This window comes from Mus caroli, chromosome 13, assembly GCF_900094665.2.
Source record: "Mus caroli chromosome 13, CAROLI_EIJ_v1.1, whole genome shotgun sequence".
Taxonomy (NCBI): Eukaryota; Metazoa; Chordata; class Mammalia; order Rodentia; family Muridae; genus Mus; species Mus caroli.
Window position 1 is genome coordinate 92,887,694 of NC_034582.1, and position 18,179 is coordinate 92,905,872.

The window sequence follows — 18,179 nt, forward strand, 5'->3', positions numbered from 1 at the left end:
ACACACACACACACACACACACACACACACACATCCACACATTGTGGCTGGCCTGTGATGCCTCTTACTCTTGCCCAGATGTGTAAACTGTTGCAGTGTACTGTGAGAATTATATTGGATCTGCTGGGCCTATTAGGCTGGCCTTCTTAGACCCAGCCACCATGGAAAGCAGTGCTGCACAGGCCACTTTCATGTCACCAACTCACGGTAGGTTCTAGGCTGTGTTTCTGTAAAACCTCTCTTTTGGCTGAGAGTGTGAACATTCTTGGTAAAGCCAGGTTCTAGAGACTGCCTTGCTTCCTCTCCTCCCTCAGTCTCTTAGTACTAGATGCAGCTATCCCTGTCAGTCAAGCTGCTTCTCCATGAGGCTCACCCAGTCCCCATCATTTACTTATGTGCATGGATGGACAAGCTCTCAGCCATTTCTCCTACCACGACTACCCCAGCGAAGGACAAAAGGCTTGTGTGTTTCCTACTTCCAGCTGTGCACATCTCTAGGTCATAACACCTGCAAAGGTGGATGGTGGGGAGATTTCCCTGGGTTTCTATGGCCACAAGTGCCACTCAGGACAAATTGTTGAAGTCTTCAGATGGGCAAGATCCCTTCCATTCACTGCGAATGGGGCTTTTTGGTGTCTTAGATAAAAGTGTCCAGGAAGCTTCATCCATGAATAGAGAATTGAGGCACACGAACTGTGCCTGATCAGTTACTCATGCTTCCAGGTGCCTCTGGGTGTCCTGTTGGAATAGAAGGAGCCAGGAAAACCCAGAGGAGCAGAATGTAGTCTATTCCAAAACAAATCTTGTGGGAATGTTTGAAGAACCAGTTGTGTCAGAGAGAGAATGGTCTAGATTGGTGGTTTGAGAACATGTTTTGAAGAGTTGGATGTTCCATCATAGGCCCCTCCAGAGCTGGTAAAAAGGAGATTTCCAGCTCCCAGGCCCATTTCACTCAAAGCAGCAGGCTTCTTCTGTGTCATCACAAATGTGTTATCATCCTGAGTGAGATTGCATGGAGAGAGAAGAAAGATCCAGGAAAAGAACCACAATGTGGTATGGAATATGCCCCTGAGCCTGTCTCTGGCTTTTACTTCCCAGTATGAAAGACTTTGTAGGCTATAACCTGAAGGACAATCCAACACTCACCTGAAAGTAGAGCCAGCCCCAGGTTTCATGTGCAGAGGAGGCAGCAGCCCTCATTTACACCTGTTATCCCAACACAGTCGTTAGTATTGTTCCTTGGCTTCTCAAAAGCATCCCAAGGAGATCAGGTTCCTGGACATTGGGAAACATGAGGCCAACCTTCCTCAGATTAACCAGATACAAATCTGAAGTAGGCCTCATGGACCCCACCTCAGCAAGCCAAAGAACAAAGTCATCCAAGGTCACCAGCACTTCAAAGTCACACCCTTCATCGAATTATAGAATTCTGAAAACTTCCCAGGCTCTGGACCATCAACACTTTGACTTCCCAGCCTTTGGGCCATCATCACCTTAACTTCCCAGCCTTTGGGCCATCATCACCTTGACTTCCCAGCCTTTGGGCCATTATGACTTTGACCTCCCAGGCTTTGGACCATCATCACTTTGACTTACCAGGCTTTGGACCATCATTACTTTGAACCAGCTAGCCATCTGGCATAGTGGTGAATTTGTTTCCTGCCCTTTTACTCAGGCTTTTGTTGGTCCTTCTTAGTTTATTGTATCCCTCTTTCATCCTTTTATGTTTTTTAAACTTGGATATCCCTTTGGCCAATGACAACAAAGTCAATCTTTCCCAAGCCAAAAGGAGCTAATGGGTATATCTGGATGTAAGTAGTTGCTGAAGGAAGTTCAATCACTGTGCATTCTGTATTTATTGAGCCCCAAAGACATTCAATAAAATATTAATATTATGCTTTGAATTATGATCTTTCTCTGCTTTGCTGAAACAAAATGTAACCAAGCTATTTAAAATCCTTCATATATTTGGACATTACACCAAATGTTGCTCTTTCTACAGAATTTGGGCTTGCCAGTTAAAAACTAAAGCTCCAACTATCTAGCAAGCCAGGTTGTGAATGTTACTTCCTGTTTCCAGGCAGTTTACCTGAAAATGGCATGTAGCCTGTGTTTTGTTAATTTAAGTAAATAAAAAAAAAAGTTGAAAGAACTGTGTTACTTATTTACCAGTACTTGAAAAATTGGAAAGGAAGCTGCCAAAATACATAGTACTAAGGTTTTTCTTGCTTCAAAGCACAAAGCCTGATGCAAGTTTGTTCTCCAGGAAGCAGATGCTAAGATGACTTGGTAAGTAAGACATTTATTTATGATTAACACAAGTGAAAAGAAGAGATGAAAGACCTAGCAAGAAGAGAAAGGTTCCAGTGTAGTTCTAAGCCCCAGTTAGTCCTGGTAGACCTAGCTGGGGCAAAGACCTTCTAGCCAGCAGGATTGGACCAGATTGGTCAGGAACATCTAGGTCTCTCCTACCCCATCACTCCAGCTATTCTCAGCCCACACTCAGCACCAGAGGTGGACTGCCCTGATAAGAGCACACCCCAGTACTTGGGACTGACCTTACAGGGTACACATCTGGGGACTGGCTGCTAACTGCTTTCTCCAAACAGCTGCATGTCCTTCCTTGGAGGAAAACCAGGGTTGGGGGCATCTTCTCTGTATCTCACAGTGATGCTGCCTCTGGCATCACTCCAGGTCACTTTATAGAGCTCCATGGACCTCCTCTGGTAGGTTCTGGTAGGCTTTTCATCGAGAGGGAATCTTAAAAGAGGAAGGTGAAGCAAATTCCAGCTCCTTTACCTGCAATGTGTCAGGGTTCAAAGTCTAGACCTCGTCTCAGGACACACTCAGTCTTCCTACTGTGTATGTAACACCTTTAAAAGCTTTTGACCCACAAATAAACTGAAGAATGGTACCTAGTCCTCACAGACTATTTCCTCTAAGAAGCACTACAGAGAACATTCAGTCGTGGGTATCATACATGCGATACAGCCAATGGGCCCATCTCTTGATTTTATTTACTGTGTAAAGTCAAGCTCATGGTTTGATGTGATGGTGTGTGAGCAGAACAAATACTTCATAACCGACTTGCACAATACTATGGGCTAAGTTCTTACGTGCAGCAAGAACAACTTAAGGCAGGAATCTGGGTCTGTTCCTGCTGTCTCTTTGGGATAAAGAATGAACCAATCATCAATGATTGGTTGTTCTTCTTAAGCAGTGGGCTCATGTGGGGAGCTTGGCATCACTCTTCACAGATGGTCCATTCAGGAATGGTAGCAACTCCTTAGGCCCTGATCAGTACTATTCAGGGTGACAACCCTGCAGGTCCCCCCTTCACCTCTGTACCCATGACTGCTTCATGCAATGTGCCTTTTTGTTCCAGCACCATATTAGCTATTGTCAGAGGCTGATGTCTACTGGCAAGGTCATTTGATCTGCTGTGTCACTGAATGTCTCTTCCATGGTAGGTGTTAGGATGTGAAACAAAGGTTGTCCTACTTTTGTTCATTTCCACACATACATACATCCTCATAGCTGTCCTAGACAGATGGTAATGAATACCATTGCATTGTTAGCAAGAATAGCCTGTAGCTCAGTTCTGGATAGAGTCTTTGTACCCCTCTGGAACTTCATGAACTGGGCCTCCAGTGTCTGCATTTCTCCAAATAGTCTTATAGTCCAAAGTCCTACCACAATGGCAAATCTCTGCTGATAATATTGGGAGACTTTTCTATCCCATTCTTACACATTCCTCTACAGATAGCTTCAAAGAACCACATGTTCCCAGCAACAGCCCCACTTCATGATAAAAATATTCTAACTTAGTTACTTTTCTCATCTCTGTGACAAAATACCGGGGCTGCCTTAGTGTTGTGTTGTGTTGCTGTGAAGAGACCCCACAACCAAGGCAAGTTTTACAAAAGAAAGCATTTCACTGGGGGCTTGCTTATAGTTTGAGAGGTTTAGTCCATTTTTATCATGGGGGGGGGAACACGGTAGCATTTAGGCAGTTGCTGAAGCTGTAGCTGAGAGCTACCTCCTGATCCATAGGCAGAGAGAGAGAGATTCTGGGCTTGGCATGGGCTTTTGAAACCTCAGAACCCACCCCCAGCGACATACAACCCCCAACAAATCCATACCTCCTAATCCTTCTAATCCTTTCAAATAGTGCCATTTCCTGGTGACAAAGCATTCAGATGCATGAGCATATAGGGCCATTCTTATTAAACCACTGCAGTGACCAAGCATCTTAAGGATAAGAGGGTTTACTGTGGCTTACAGTTCTGTGTCTGCCATGTGATGAAATCATAGATAATCAGTATTAAAGCAGCCACTACTCTTCTGAATAAATGACATTTAACTTGAGAACTGAAGGACAGAAAGGCAGCCATGGGAATAAGCAAGGAAGGGCTTTCCAGGTAGCGTTTACCACATGGGCAAAGGTCCTGCAGTATGAAAAAGCATGATAGAGGGAAGTCATGGCCAGAGGACAGGGATAGTGATACAGTGTGAGGGTGAAATAAAAAGTCAAGGAAAAAAGAACATAATATTCACAGTTTTGAAACTTGTTTTAGTTATCACATAAGAGATGGTTTGGAAGGTAACCAGAATGATGCTGGTAGATACACATGAGTCAGCTTTAATATCCTGTGTGACTCAATATTAGGACAACATGATAACAAAGAATTTAAAAATGGGTACAACTGCACGTATCTGTAATCCCAGAACTCATGAGACTAGGGCAAGATGCAGAGAGTTCAGTGGCAGCCTGAGCTACATAAATAGATATCTGAATCTCTCTCTCTCTCTCTCTCTCTCTCTCTCTCTCTCTCTCTCTCTCTCTCTCTCAGATCTTTGACTTATACTCAAGGAAAATTTAATAGCAAAAACCAAAAGTGGGCTGGGATGATGTGTCAGTTGGTAAAATGCCTGTCTTGCAAACATGAAGACCTAAGTTTAATGGTCCAGAGCCCATGCACAGGGCAGGGCTGGGACAGCCATCTGGATGTGGTAGTGCTTGTAATTCCAGAGCAGGAGGGGAGGGGAGGGGTGGATCCCCCTGTGTTTACTGGCCACAGCCAGCCACTGCCAGCCAGATGAGGCAGCATGCATACACACACACACACACACACACACACACACACACACACACACACACACACTAAAATGCATACTTTTCTCATCCCTTGATGTGAAGTCCATCTCCTGTCATAATGACTAAAGGGATCAGTTAGAGTCTGTGGCTCTCTGCTTGGTGGGTGAGCAGCACACTTACTAAGTACTGCATGATACAGAATTAAGTCCATCTGTTTCTCTATTTTCGTCTAGATTTCAGTTGGTGAAAAGTGAAGCGGGCAAGAATTGCACAGGCACAGGTGGTGGGAAGAGATGTCAGAGCAGAGTTTGAGACTATGTGATGCTAGGAAAAACTAAGACTATGTGATGCTAGGAAGAGCTAAGACTATGTGATGCTAGGAAGAGTCTTTTATCTCTCCGGCTCCCCAAGCTCCCTCTGATCCAGCCAATAAAACAAGTACATAAAAACACTTTCATTCTTAAAAAAGAACTCATGGCCCAAATACATTTTCATTAAAAAAAAAATAGCTCTTAAAAGTCTAACTATGCAAAAAAATTTGGTCCAGTGCACACCTTACTTAGTGAGGTGGGGAATAAACATGTGTTGTTATGTTACAAGGCACAGAGACAATTGTTCCTGGGCACCTTCTTTAGGAAGAAACCAAAAACAAAAACATGTGGAAGGAATTTGTCTCCACCCTTAAGGAACACACAGTTCTGAGCCAGACTGTGGAGACCAGCAGGACATAGCTAAAGATGAATCAAATATGTCTCCAGAGTCTTGCATTGAAGAGCTCTCTGCCCTATGGAAACCTAGGTGCACTCACAACCTGCTTTGTTGGAATCTCTCTCTCTCTCCCTCTCCCCCTCCCCCTCCCTCTCCCTCTCCTTCTCCCTCTCTTCCTCTCTCCCTCCCTACCCCACCAGTTCTCTCTCATATAGACATGCTCCACACCACACACACACATGCATACACTCAACATACACATACATACATATACCACACACCACATGCACACACACCACACATACACACACACTGCACATATATGCACTCATACACAATCACACACATTTCTTTTTCTTTTCTTTTTGTGTGTGTGTTTTCTTTGTTTTACATCAGTGCAGAGCCAAAAGCAACTTCCACACCCAGCACTACAAATCCCCGCTGCAAATGGAGGAAGACAAGCCCCCGTGGTAGCTGGGGTGTGACCCTTATGGGCTCCCTGGGGGCTCAGTATCAGTGGCGCTCACAGCTTCCTCTTCCCTGGATGCAACAATATATTAAGGGGAAGGAGAGGAAAAAAAGAGGCTGGCTCTTTTCATGATTTTCCTTTTTTAATTTTTGTTGAAAGAGGGCTGTGTTCTCTTGATCCTTCAAACAAATGGAGGGGAAGTGGAAGCCCAAAAGTTTCTCTTATGTTCCCTGGAGAGTGGCTGTGTTTGGAGTATGATGTGGGAAAAGTCCTTGTGTGTCTGCTGCATTGTCATGCTCCACCAAAGTGATCTGCACAGGGAAGCACGGGACAAATAGGATGTCTATGTCAGGGGAGGGGTAGGGCCCATGACCTCAAATCAAAGGTCTCATTTTTCTATCATCTCTAACACCTCCTCACCTCCACCCTCCATCTTCATTCCCTGATGAAAGAAATGCAAGAACATCCTCTTAGCTTGGCTCGAACAACACTTCTAAGCAGAAGCGCTTCCTCTTCACAGTGCCCCTAGGCCAGACAGGTGACAGGGTAAGGGGCTGGCTGAATTATCCACCAAATGATAGAGGCACAGTGGGGGAGCGGCTCTGTTCTGGCGTTGTAGGTAGAATCCTTCTTAACTGATGCTTGGCCTATGTAGTAAGTCTCTTCACACAGTGGATCTTAATAAATGAGTGGTCTTTATAAGGAAAATAGATGGGTATATTAAGAGGTATATGGAAGAATCACAAAGCTATTGCTTCCAGGTTAGCGATTCATCATATTAAGCTGGCAAATGATTTTGTTTCTTCTTCTGAAAGGTGGTAAGAGTAAAACAGTCTCCAACTTTGTGTGGAACGAAGGGACGGATGAGGTAAAAACTGATTCATCATTCTAGACTTGCAGAGGCAATCGCCGTGGTACTTATTATGGTGTGCGGATAGCTTACCTTCCAACCTGTAACAAGTCTAGCGGAGAAAACGGCAGCACTTAGAGTGGCAGGTTATTCAAGTCAGAATAATATGTAAAACACTTAGCAGTCACTTTGCAAGACGGTATCCATACAGGAATGAGTCAATTGCCTTTCCTTACATTTGAAAAACTAGAAAATTCTTATGGGAAGAAAAAGCAAAACTGGAGACAAGGTTAGGCAGAACTTTAAAAACTGCTTGTGGCAGTGGCACTTCCCAGAGGATGCTCAATAAACGTTCATCAAGCAATGACGTATGTCTCTGAAGTGACCACAGATGACAGAGTCTAAGCCACTTAGCAGACACCTTAAGCCCCGATCTGAAGACACAATCAATTGCCTAGACTGTCAAGGGCTTGGGTGCCTGGCACTGGTCATCTCCTTACGTAGCTGCAGGAACTCTGTACGTTTGGTCTCAGGTCTGTACTCAAATGTTTGGCTTTACTCCGGCTATGAGTTCACTGGGCAAAGAGCTGGGCCAGGTTTTAGAGCCACTAGATGTTGGCCAGGGCCACTGACTCTGATTCTCCCTGGGGTATTTTCAGAAGATGGTAAGATTGGTAATATGAACTTACCCGGAAGTCTCAAAGAGGAACTCACAAAATGCTGCTACTCAAAAATATACATCCTTCCACTATGATAACTTTTTGGGACAGGATCTATTGTAGCTCAGGTGGGCCTCGAACTTTCGAATGCAGCCAAGGATGGCCTTAGACTTCTGATCCTCCTGCCTCTACCCCACGAGTGCTGACCTTACAGACATGCTTTACCATGCCCAGTTGATGTGGTGCTAGCATCAAATCCAGGGCTACGTAAGCACTCTCCCAACTGAGCAATACATCCTTAACCCCTCAATATGGTGAATTCAAACTGTGCATAAAAGTTCCAGAATAGAGGCATGAGGAATCTAGAAACGCTGGCACTGCTCAGACATCAAATAAAATAGGCAAAACTTTGCAGATATACCATTCAAAATCTGGCAACTGGCCAGGGGACTTAGGACAATATAAGAGATATTTTTTTCAACAAAATCTTTAGCAACTCAGTAAGACAGTGGGAGGTTATACGAATGAAGCCGGGCTTCTGCTTCTCACCCGTCATTTTAATATTATAGAAGATGATTCTAGTGAGCCAAGAGGTAGGTTCCATCTCTCAGTTCCACAAGGAAAAACTATGCCATAAACTGGAAGCTAGACATTGGCATCAAAACCTCATCCCCAGGTCCAGATCAACAGGAAGAAGATGCTGAGCTCAAGGGCTTCCATCTCACCAGTCTGTTGGGAAAGATAGGTACTCGAAGTGCCAGGCACACTTGGCCCGTCCATTTCCCCTGGCTCTGTGCTATGGAAAATGGGTACCATCAGGAGACAGCTTGGTGATACGATAATCACAGGTACTGCCATGGATTTGTATTGAGTTACACAGACTGTATCATTGACCATTTCTAGTGAAAAATTTACTGGCGCTAAGTACACTCACACAATATCATATAGCTAGCACATCTATTCATTGCCAGGAAAATTGTATCATCCTAAAGAAAAACTTTGTAACTCTCTAGTAAATAGGGTTCTCTAAAGGAACAGAGCTGAGGGAGGGAGAGGGGAAGGGAGATAGAGAGAAAGTCCAAGAAAGACAGAGACAGAGACAGAGACAGAGACAGAGACAGAGACAGAGAGGAGGGGGAGGGGAAGGAAGAGAGAGAGAAAATCTGAAAAAGATAGTCTGAGAAAGAGGCAGACAGACAGACAGACAGACAAACAGACAGACAGAGACAGGGAGACAGAGAGAGACAGAAAAACAGTCTGAGAAAGACAGAGAAACAATCCAAGAAAGACAGAGACAGAAAGAGAGACCGAGAGACAGTTTGAGAAAGATGGAGTGGGGGTGGGTGTTAAATTGCCTTAAATAACAGGAGCTAGGTACTCGAACATTAGCTATCTGTACATTGGAGGCTGAGAATCCAGTAGACCCTCAGTCTGGGCCTCAGCAGACCCAATACAATGTTGGTAGGTTGGAAACCCCTTGAAGTCACTTATATCAAGTCCATGTTGGAAGGCTCAAGAGGGGTAACATGATGTCAGTGGAGAATGGCAGATAATGACAGTAGTGGTAGACACCCTTATTCAGAAAAAAGCAGCCAAGGCAGGCACGTGCTGCCTTCCCCTGGGGCTCCTCAGAGCTGGGCTGCCCATCAGAAGATGTTGCTCACCTTGATGATGGGTCTTCTCCCTGAGTTAATCTCTGCAAACACAAGCTCAGAGGTGTGGCTCCTACGTGATTCCAAAAACTGTCAAGTTGACAATGAAAAGCAACTTTCACAAGTCTACTCCTTAGAGACCTGACACCCAACCATGTCTCCTTATACCACGATCAGACTCCACACCAGCACAATAACAGGGTCATAATTCCACCCAACCTAATAGAATTATCCTATCACGAACTGAAAATGTGCTAATTCTCTCAGAATAAATAGCCAAGTCCCTTGAGGAAAGCTTGCTATTTTAATATCTCGTAGTTTATATATAATGATATAGATTTAACAACAGGTAACTGCTGGTGCCGATGCCATCATTGTTGTGTTGTATGACAGCGGAATAGGAGAGGCAGGAAAACGAGATATGGGCTTATATGTGTACCCTTAAACCATGAGCCAAGGTAAAGCATGTCTCTGTTAAATTGCTCTTTGCCAGGTGTTTGGTGATAGAAATGAGAAAAACAACTGATGCAAGGCCTATGGGATCTTTGGTACTCTTCCCACGTCCATCACGGGAAAGTAGTTCAGTGGCCCCCCGGTCTGGATCAATCACCCTCACTGACTCTGAAACCTCTTTCTTGATCCATACAGACCACTTACATTTTATGAAGATTGCTGCTGTGCATGCGGTGTGTCAAATAACACCTAGCTTGCGGTTGGCAGCTCAGGTTGTAGAGTAATTTGGTTGCATGTTGTCAAGCATCCAGTTTCTGCTAATGCCCAATGGAAGGCCAAGATCTGTTTATCAAAGGGTAAAAATTGTCTGCAGATGACAGCAGGCCCTGTCTCCAAAAGCCACATGCCTCCACTGTGATCCATACATGGAGGTCTGCCAAAGGCTCCAAACAGTATCCCCGTCTGCCATTGATACCTTGAATACCACCTGGTCTGCTGGACAGGGTTTGCTGCAAAAGCCCATTCCTCCAGAATGGGAGGATTCAGAAAGTGTGATTCTAAACCCCATCAAATTGACAATGAAGACCAACCACGACAGTCCATAAGACTCAGTAAGTCTTGGTCCCCACCTCCTTGGCCTACTGGTTTATTCTATTCTATTCTATTCTATTCTATTCTATTCTATTCTATTCTATTCTATTCTATTCTATTCTATTCTATTCTATTCTATTCTACTCTACTCTACTCTACTCTACTCTACTCTACTCTACTCTACTCTATTCTATTCCATTTTATTTCTAACAGCCTAGGCATTCACCTCACTTAATATGATTCATACAACACGATCTTTGTGTCTGGCATGTTTTACTTACACAGTATTTTTAAGGTTCACCTGTGTGGTAGCTATGGTAGCCACAACCTCCTCCATGGTTGAAGAATGTCCCATCCTTTGTGCTTACTGTCTTTCATTCATCCACTTAGTTGTTGATGGACACTTGGGTCCTTTTTTACTTAATTCCAAGTGTGGGATCCCTTGTTGTGAAAAGCATAGAGAGGGGAGAACCTTTCTTGCCTTCTCCTTTGACTTCATGCCCCCAGACCTCTCTCCCTGAAGCAGATCACTCCTCTGAGTGACAGTGACGTAAGCCTCCTTCTGCCGTGAGTCCAGCCAGCTGTGTGGCATGGATTCCTGGCTAGGATTTGCAGTCATTCCTTCCCTTCAAGCGTCATCAAAGGGCCTCTGCAGGGAAAGTTCCCCCTGCCCCCCCCCCCCCAGCTGTGACAGGCCATCAAGTAGAATGGCATTGCCAGGTGCACTTGCCGATGCCCTCAGCACCCAATGACAGCACACTGGTGCAGCTCAGAGGGAGAAAACCTCAGGCAGATGTTGATTCTTGTGCATTTGGTTCACTTTGGGCTGAGGAACTCTTAACACGTAAAGGAAGAGCAAATTTAGCAGGCAGAGAGCGGAGGCTTTTAAGGTTTTTATTACACAGGCAAGCACCTGGATGATCTGTCAGGCCTGTGGGTGGCATAAATAGCAGTGTTTTTGAAACAGTCTGTGACTCATTAATGGACCATAAAATCAAGTGGGTTGAGACCAATGTTTTTGCAAAACAAAATAGACTATGGTAGAAAATGCCAGAAACATGTCATCTGCAGTAAAGCCAAGTGCCCTTGATGAGGTTTGAGACTGATATATGGGGATGGAGATGAATTACATTGTCCAAGTTTTCTTATTGTTGGTTCTGGTCAAAGTAGTGTGAAAGTCACTTAAACAGAGAGGTACACACTTCTTATCAAAGCGAACCAAGCCCACTTGGAGGCTTGGAGGAATATATGACGATAAGAGACACCCATTTCTTACAGTCAGTGGCTTCTACTCAGGCTATGCAGTTTTACATCGCTGCACAAAGGGCAGAGTCAGAGCCTACTTTAGTCTCTACCTCATGTTCTGACAGCTTCTCTTCTAATAACTGGAACTTTGCCGGGCAGGGAGAAAACCCAGATAACACTGTCCTCAGCTTTCCTGCATCCCCAAGTAGTGGGTTTGCTCTCAGATCCTGAAGATGGAATATCAGACCTTTATTTCCTTGGTTATCTCTCCGTGCCTTGCCACAGTGAGTGGGAACTTTTATTGACACGATGTCTATGTGGGACACAGTGACAGAATGCTGAAATGGGACTATTCTAGTTTACGTGACTTGCATGGGCCATCTTTAGATGTTGTCTTTGTGCTTCTGATCAGTGAGTACAGGGAAGTCTCCAGCAAGTTAGTAGTGAAGTGTCAGGAGTTAGGGGAGAAGCAGTGGGGGGGGGGGCTCTGGGTAAAAGATGTGATAATTCCTGGAAAATCATGGATGGAGAGCCTGCTATCTATCTGCAACCCCAGTTCTAAGATCTTCTTCAATACTTTAAGATGCACTGGCACACAGATGTGTGCTTTGTATCTTTTTGTATCTTTTGTATCTTTGTATCTCTTGTATCTTCTTGAATACTTTCAGATGCACCAGCACACAGATGTGCTCTTTGAAGTACACTTTGAAATATCAAAGTAGTCTAAATGTCCATTCACAAGGAATTATCTAAATGAATCATGATGTCTACCTGCAAGAGGTTAGATCTGGAACAAAGAGAATATGAAGAATAAGTTCTCCATAAGGCCCACATGTAAAAGGTTTGGTCCTAGCTTGAGTAGATACTAGGAAATAATGGAACCCTCAAGTAATGGAACCTAGTGGGATAACTTAAGTCACGATAAGGTATATCATGGAAGCGGATGACAGGACTCCAAACCTCTCTTGTTTCTTTTTTTTTTTTACATCCCAGCTGTGAGGTAAATAATATGCCATGTGTTGCCACTATCAAGTACTGCCTTGCCACAGGCCCAAGAACAACAGTACCAATCAGCCTTGGTTGGAAAGTTCCAGAATAATGAGGCAAAGTGTCTCTTGCTTTTAGATGCTGATCATCTCCAGAAGTTGTTAGAGAAAGGAAGCTGAACACTAGCTCGACACAGTGAAACACTCTTGTCCTAGTTAGGGTTTCTGTTGCAGTGATGAAACACCATGGCCAAAAAGCAAGTTGGGGAGGAAAGGGTTTATTTGGCTTACACTTCTAGATAATAGTCCATCATTAGAGGAAGTCAGGACAGGAACACAGAACAGGACTGGAACCTGGAGGCGGGGACCTGATACAGAGGCAATGGAGGGATGCTGCTTACTGGCTTGTTTCCCATGACTTGCTCAAACCTGCTTTCTTATAGCACTCAGGACCACCAGCCAAGGGATGGCACCACCCACAGTAGACCTTCCCCCATTGATCACTAATTGAGAAAATGCCTTATAGCTAAATCTCATGAAGGCATTTTCTCAACTGATGCTCCTTCCTCTCTGACGACTCCAGCTTGTATCAACTTGACACACAAATCCAGCCAGTCTAACTCCCTACTGTACTATGTGTGGAATAGCCCATAGAGAAAACAATAAAGACACGCTTCCTGTATCCATATGGAATGGACTCTATGTCTTAGTCAGCGTCCAATTGATATGAAAAGACACCGTGATCACAGCAGTTCTTATAAGAGACGCTTTTAATCGAGACTTCCTTACAGTTTTTGAGGTTTAGTCAATGATCCTCATGACAGAGAACATGACGGCCTGGAGGCAGACATGGTAGCTGAGAGTTTTACATTGAAAGGCAACAGGAAGAGGGAGCCACTGGGCCTGGCTTGGGCTTTTGAAACCTCAAAGATCACCACTTGTGACACACTTTCTCCAACATGGCCATACCTTTTAATCCTTTCAAATAATGTCACTCCCTGGTGACTAAGCATGCACATACATGAGCCTGTGGATGTCATTCTTATTCAAGCCACCACACAGATGGAGCCCCTCTGGTCCTTTAGAAGGATAACTGTAGCTCTCTAAAGTTCTAACAGGGTCACTGGAGATTATATCAGAGCTCAACTGCTCCTTCTGTCCAAACTGCTTCAGCCCCTTCTGTTCCATGCATATCACATCATTTCCTGATGGCTGTGTAAAATATCACCACAATAGGCATTATTCTCCTGTGGGTCACGGGCTGCAGATGGATGATCTTAAGGTCTCGTGTCATTCTGGTTAAGAAGTCCCCTGGGTCTGTTCCCACCACACCAGGTAGAGTATGGAAGGAAGTTTCCCTGGCAAAGATGAATAACTGTGTGTATGATGCCTGAGGCCGGAGGGCAGCAGAAGGGTAAAGCTCAGACAGAGCCATCTTAGATCAGTTACAGGAAAGGCAAGTCTGCGACCCTGCTCCATCATCTCCCCTGCAGGATGCCTGCAGCCTGATTTTCCTCAGTAATCCTGCAGGACCATAGAGGATGAGGAGCATTGCCATTCTTTCCCCAAGTGATTAGTTCCTCTCTCTTTTCCTTAGTGAGGTAGGGTGAGCTCGTTCCTATTCTAGTGTTTCTCTTCACTGTTCTTCTCATTCACTTCTATGTGCATGGACAAAGGTAGAAATGTAGCCTGGAGACTGAATGTAGCCTCTTGGGAACAATTTTTATCTATTTTATATATTAACTGGGGCCAAGTAGTATGGCAACATATTCGTGTGTTCTGGCCTCCCTTGCCATCTGCATACCTATGACCCTCAAAAGCAGCTTTTCACGGGCATTATCTGCATCTTTCCCAGCATGCCTTACTTGTGGTCAAAGTAAAGAATTTTATTATGAAAGTAAAGAATTCTGTTGGACAAAAGTTGGGTTAGAGGTTCTGGTCTCTCTCTGGTCATCTGATCTGATTTCTAGTGAAGAGGTCAGCTCAGAGCTTTGAAATTTTCCAAAATTCCACTGGACCCCCTCCCCTCCTGGAAGAGACAGGTCAGAGAGCATGTAGGCCAGAATGGAGAGGCTGAGTAAGCCCCTACTACCTCATTCCCTAAAGACCAATCAGTTTAAAGGGCGTAGTGTTCTGCCAATCATATTGTGCCTAGTTGCTGATGCTCTATTCCACCCCTGGAAACCATATAAAACCTCACCAAACGGGCTGCCAGGGGTCACCGCCTCTCCTTCGGGTCTGGGACAACCCCAGTGCCCTGGAACAATAAATTCTTCTTGCTTCTTTGCATCGATTCTGGCTCCATGTGGCTCCGACTCAGAGGGTCCCCAGTAAGCTAAGGCTAGCCAGAGTCTTACATTAGCAAGTGCCAGACCCCATTAAAATAGTGCACAGTCCAGCTAAATCTACTTTTTAATGAGTCCCCGACAACATTGTTATCCCAGTACCACCATATAAAAATGTCAAAGATGGCTATGGATTTGGGTATATCTTAAGGGAGACCACACCATCGACTTAACACTCCTGCTCTTGGCCACACTGCTCACTGGAATTCCAGAGGCTCTTGGGTTTTAATTTGTTTCTGGCAGTGCAAGTGAGCACTATTTGGACACAGTGGCTCTTAAGAAAATGACCCATAGACACCTAGCCATGATGCAGGGAGTTCTTTATATAAGAGAGTGCTGAAGGCCCCCAGCCCTGTTCATGGCAGAAATGGCATGCCCGTATTCATATCTTTTCTACTCTTACATGGCTCTTGAATCCCTGGACCGCAGACTTGTTTTCCCTCACTGACGCTTGGCACTCTCCCAAACTGTGTTTTACCCCCAGCTCTTTGTGTACGCCTAGCCTCACAGTTAGAAAACTGCTGTGCAAATTAATGCCAAAGACTGGGACCCCTTCAGTGGCCACCTGCTTGGCCAGGGTCAGATCTTATTGTGGATGGCTACAATGAAAGCTAAATGATGAGCAAGTCTCAAGTGTCCATATAAGAGGACTTTGAAACTGAAAGATCACTCCAGTGATACATCCCAATGTCAAATCCCAGTGGGGACTCAACTCACCTTGGCACTGTGGCTTAGCCTTCATGGGGTTGAAGACTCCTGCATATGACATTTAGATTTGTTTGTGAGCTCTGCCTCATTTTCAAAATAGTTCTTGGAAATCAGAAGGTTTTAAAGAATATTCTTGCAGTATTATAGCTCCTCTGTGATTCTGATTTGCAAAGCAGAAGTGCTACAAGATGGTATAAGAAAACTCATTCATAGGAAAATTCAGGCCTTGAGTGACGGATCATCAGTTAAGAGCACCGGCAGCTTTTCCAGAGGATCTAGGATGAATTCTAGTACTGATATGATGGCTTACGACGGCTTTAACTCCAGTTCCAGGAGATCTAATACCTTCTTCTGGTATCTGTGGGCACCAGATACTCACTTCTGCAGACACACTTGCAGGTAAAACACCCTTACACATAAAATATTAAAAAAAGAAAGAAAGAAAAAACTAGGGAAGAAAAAAGCAGAACAGTGGTGGTGTATGTCTTTAATCCCAGCACTCAAGAGGCAGAGGCAGGTAGATCTGTGAGTTCAAGGCCAGCCTGATCTACAAAGCAAGTTTTAGGACAACCAGGAATATATAGAGAAAACCTGTCTCAAAATGAATGAACGAATGAATGAATATTGATCTAGTGATTTCTTCTTTCCTATTATTACAGTTCTCCATTAACTCCTTGCTTCCTACCAGAATTCCCACAAAGTCTCATTTGACTTCGAATCAGTGGTTCTAATCAGTCTTTTGACTTGCCCAAGAGCTATGTGTGCACTGATGTTCTATGTGGATGCTTCGTTGTACGGAACCTGTTGCCTGGTAATGATACCTGCAGTTAACCTGGTCAATTTAGAATAATATCTGTTTGGAGCTGTTTAGAAACAGCTATGTGCTCATGTGGGAACAAAAGAGTGGTCAAGAGAAGCACATTTGTTTTCTATTCTAACTAGGAAGTTTAAAGATAAGGCACCATTAGCTATACATTTTAATCCTTCTTGTTGACATCTGCATTTAAGGGAACATGAGAGGAGAGTGGTTGGATACAGGGCTGGACTATTACAGTTTAGAGTAAGCTTCTGGCATAAATCTAAGTATGTGGTCTCGGAGAAACGTATTTAATAAGGGGAAGAGAAATGAGAACTTTGAAGTGTGTGGAAGAAGAAAGAGTCTAGAAAAAACCATCAACTCAAATGTTATAAAGTACATCTGACATGCTGAAAGATTAAAGACTGTTAGGCCTATTCAGCCAGATGCGAGCTAACAGGTCAAGTAATAATTCAAAGATGAAATCAATAAGTTTTAGGAAAAATTAATAATAAATTTTAGAAGCAATATTTATTATTCTCAGTGTCTATATAATTATAATCTAAAATATGCTTGCGAAAGTGGTTCTTTAAGGGTTCATGATTCATCCAAGAATGATACCCCAGACTCAAACAGTATATAAAAGCAAAGAATGTTTTATTCTGCAGAAGTCCAGCATGCTGGGGTCTTCTGTTACCAAGATAGAGAGACAACCAAGTGAGCTCACAGGCCTGATTTGAAGCACATTAGGGGATTCCAGAGTAGGTGACCTTTATCTTACTCCATCTTTAGGGACATTCCATTACTGGGATGTTGGGGCTGGAAATTGTTGCTGGGGAGGTCTGGAAACCATTGCTGAAGAAGTAGCTAAGGAAGTCTGGAGACAGCTGCTCACCCATTCTTCTTGCCTCAGGCCAGGTGGCTGGGCAGCTTTTGAGGGCAGGACAGTTTCTGACTAGCTGCCTGAAGCCTGGTTTGTTGTTTTTTTCTAGTAACTGACTCACCTTGGCTTGCCTGGACTTGCACAGTTTTTAGGCCTAGTCTCCTAAATTGCCAATTTGAAGCCTGTCATAGAGTTAGCCTAGCCTTCTCAATTCCATATTATAAAGATATGTTTTATATGTGTGTTTATGAGTCTATTTGAGTTTATGTGTACCATGTGTGTACAGGTGGCCACATGGGGAAAAGAGAGTCAGATCTCCTGGAGCTGGAGTTATAAGCAATTGTGACCTGCATGATGGGGCACAAGGGTTGGAAAACAAACCCAGATTCTCTATAAAAGTATTATGTTCTTAGCCACTGAGCCATCTCTCCAGCCACTTATTCAATATGTCGGTATAAGGTAGATGCATTTGCTGATATATACTCAGGGTAATAGAATTATATAATTGTTCTTAAAATAGGTGCAGAGGTTACTGCTACCTGGGATTTCTCCTAACCAGCTACCCGCAGGAAGTCTCATTCTGCAAAAGAAACCATCACATAAACACCTGGTGCCTCTCTCTAGTAACACATTTCCCCCAGAAGCAGAAAAATCAGTAAAAGCAATACAATCAACTTAATTCTAAACAAAGAAGGTAGAATTCAATAGTAAACTGGAACTGAAGGGAACCCTGGGA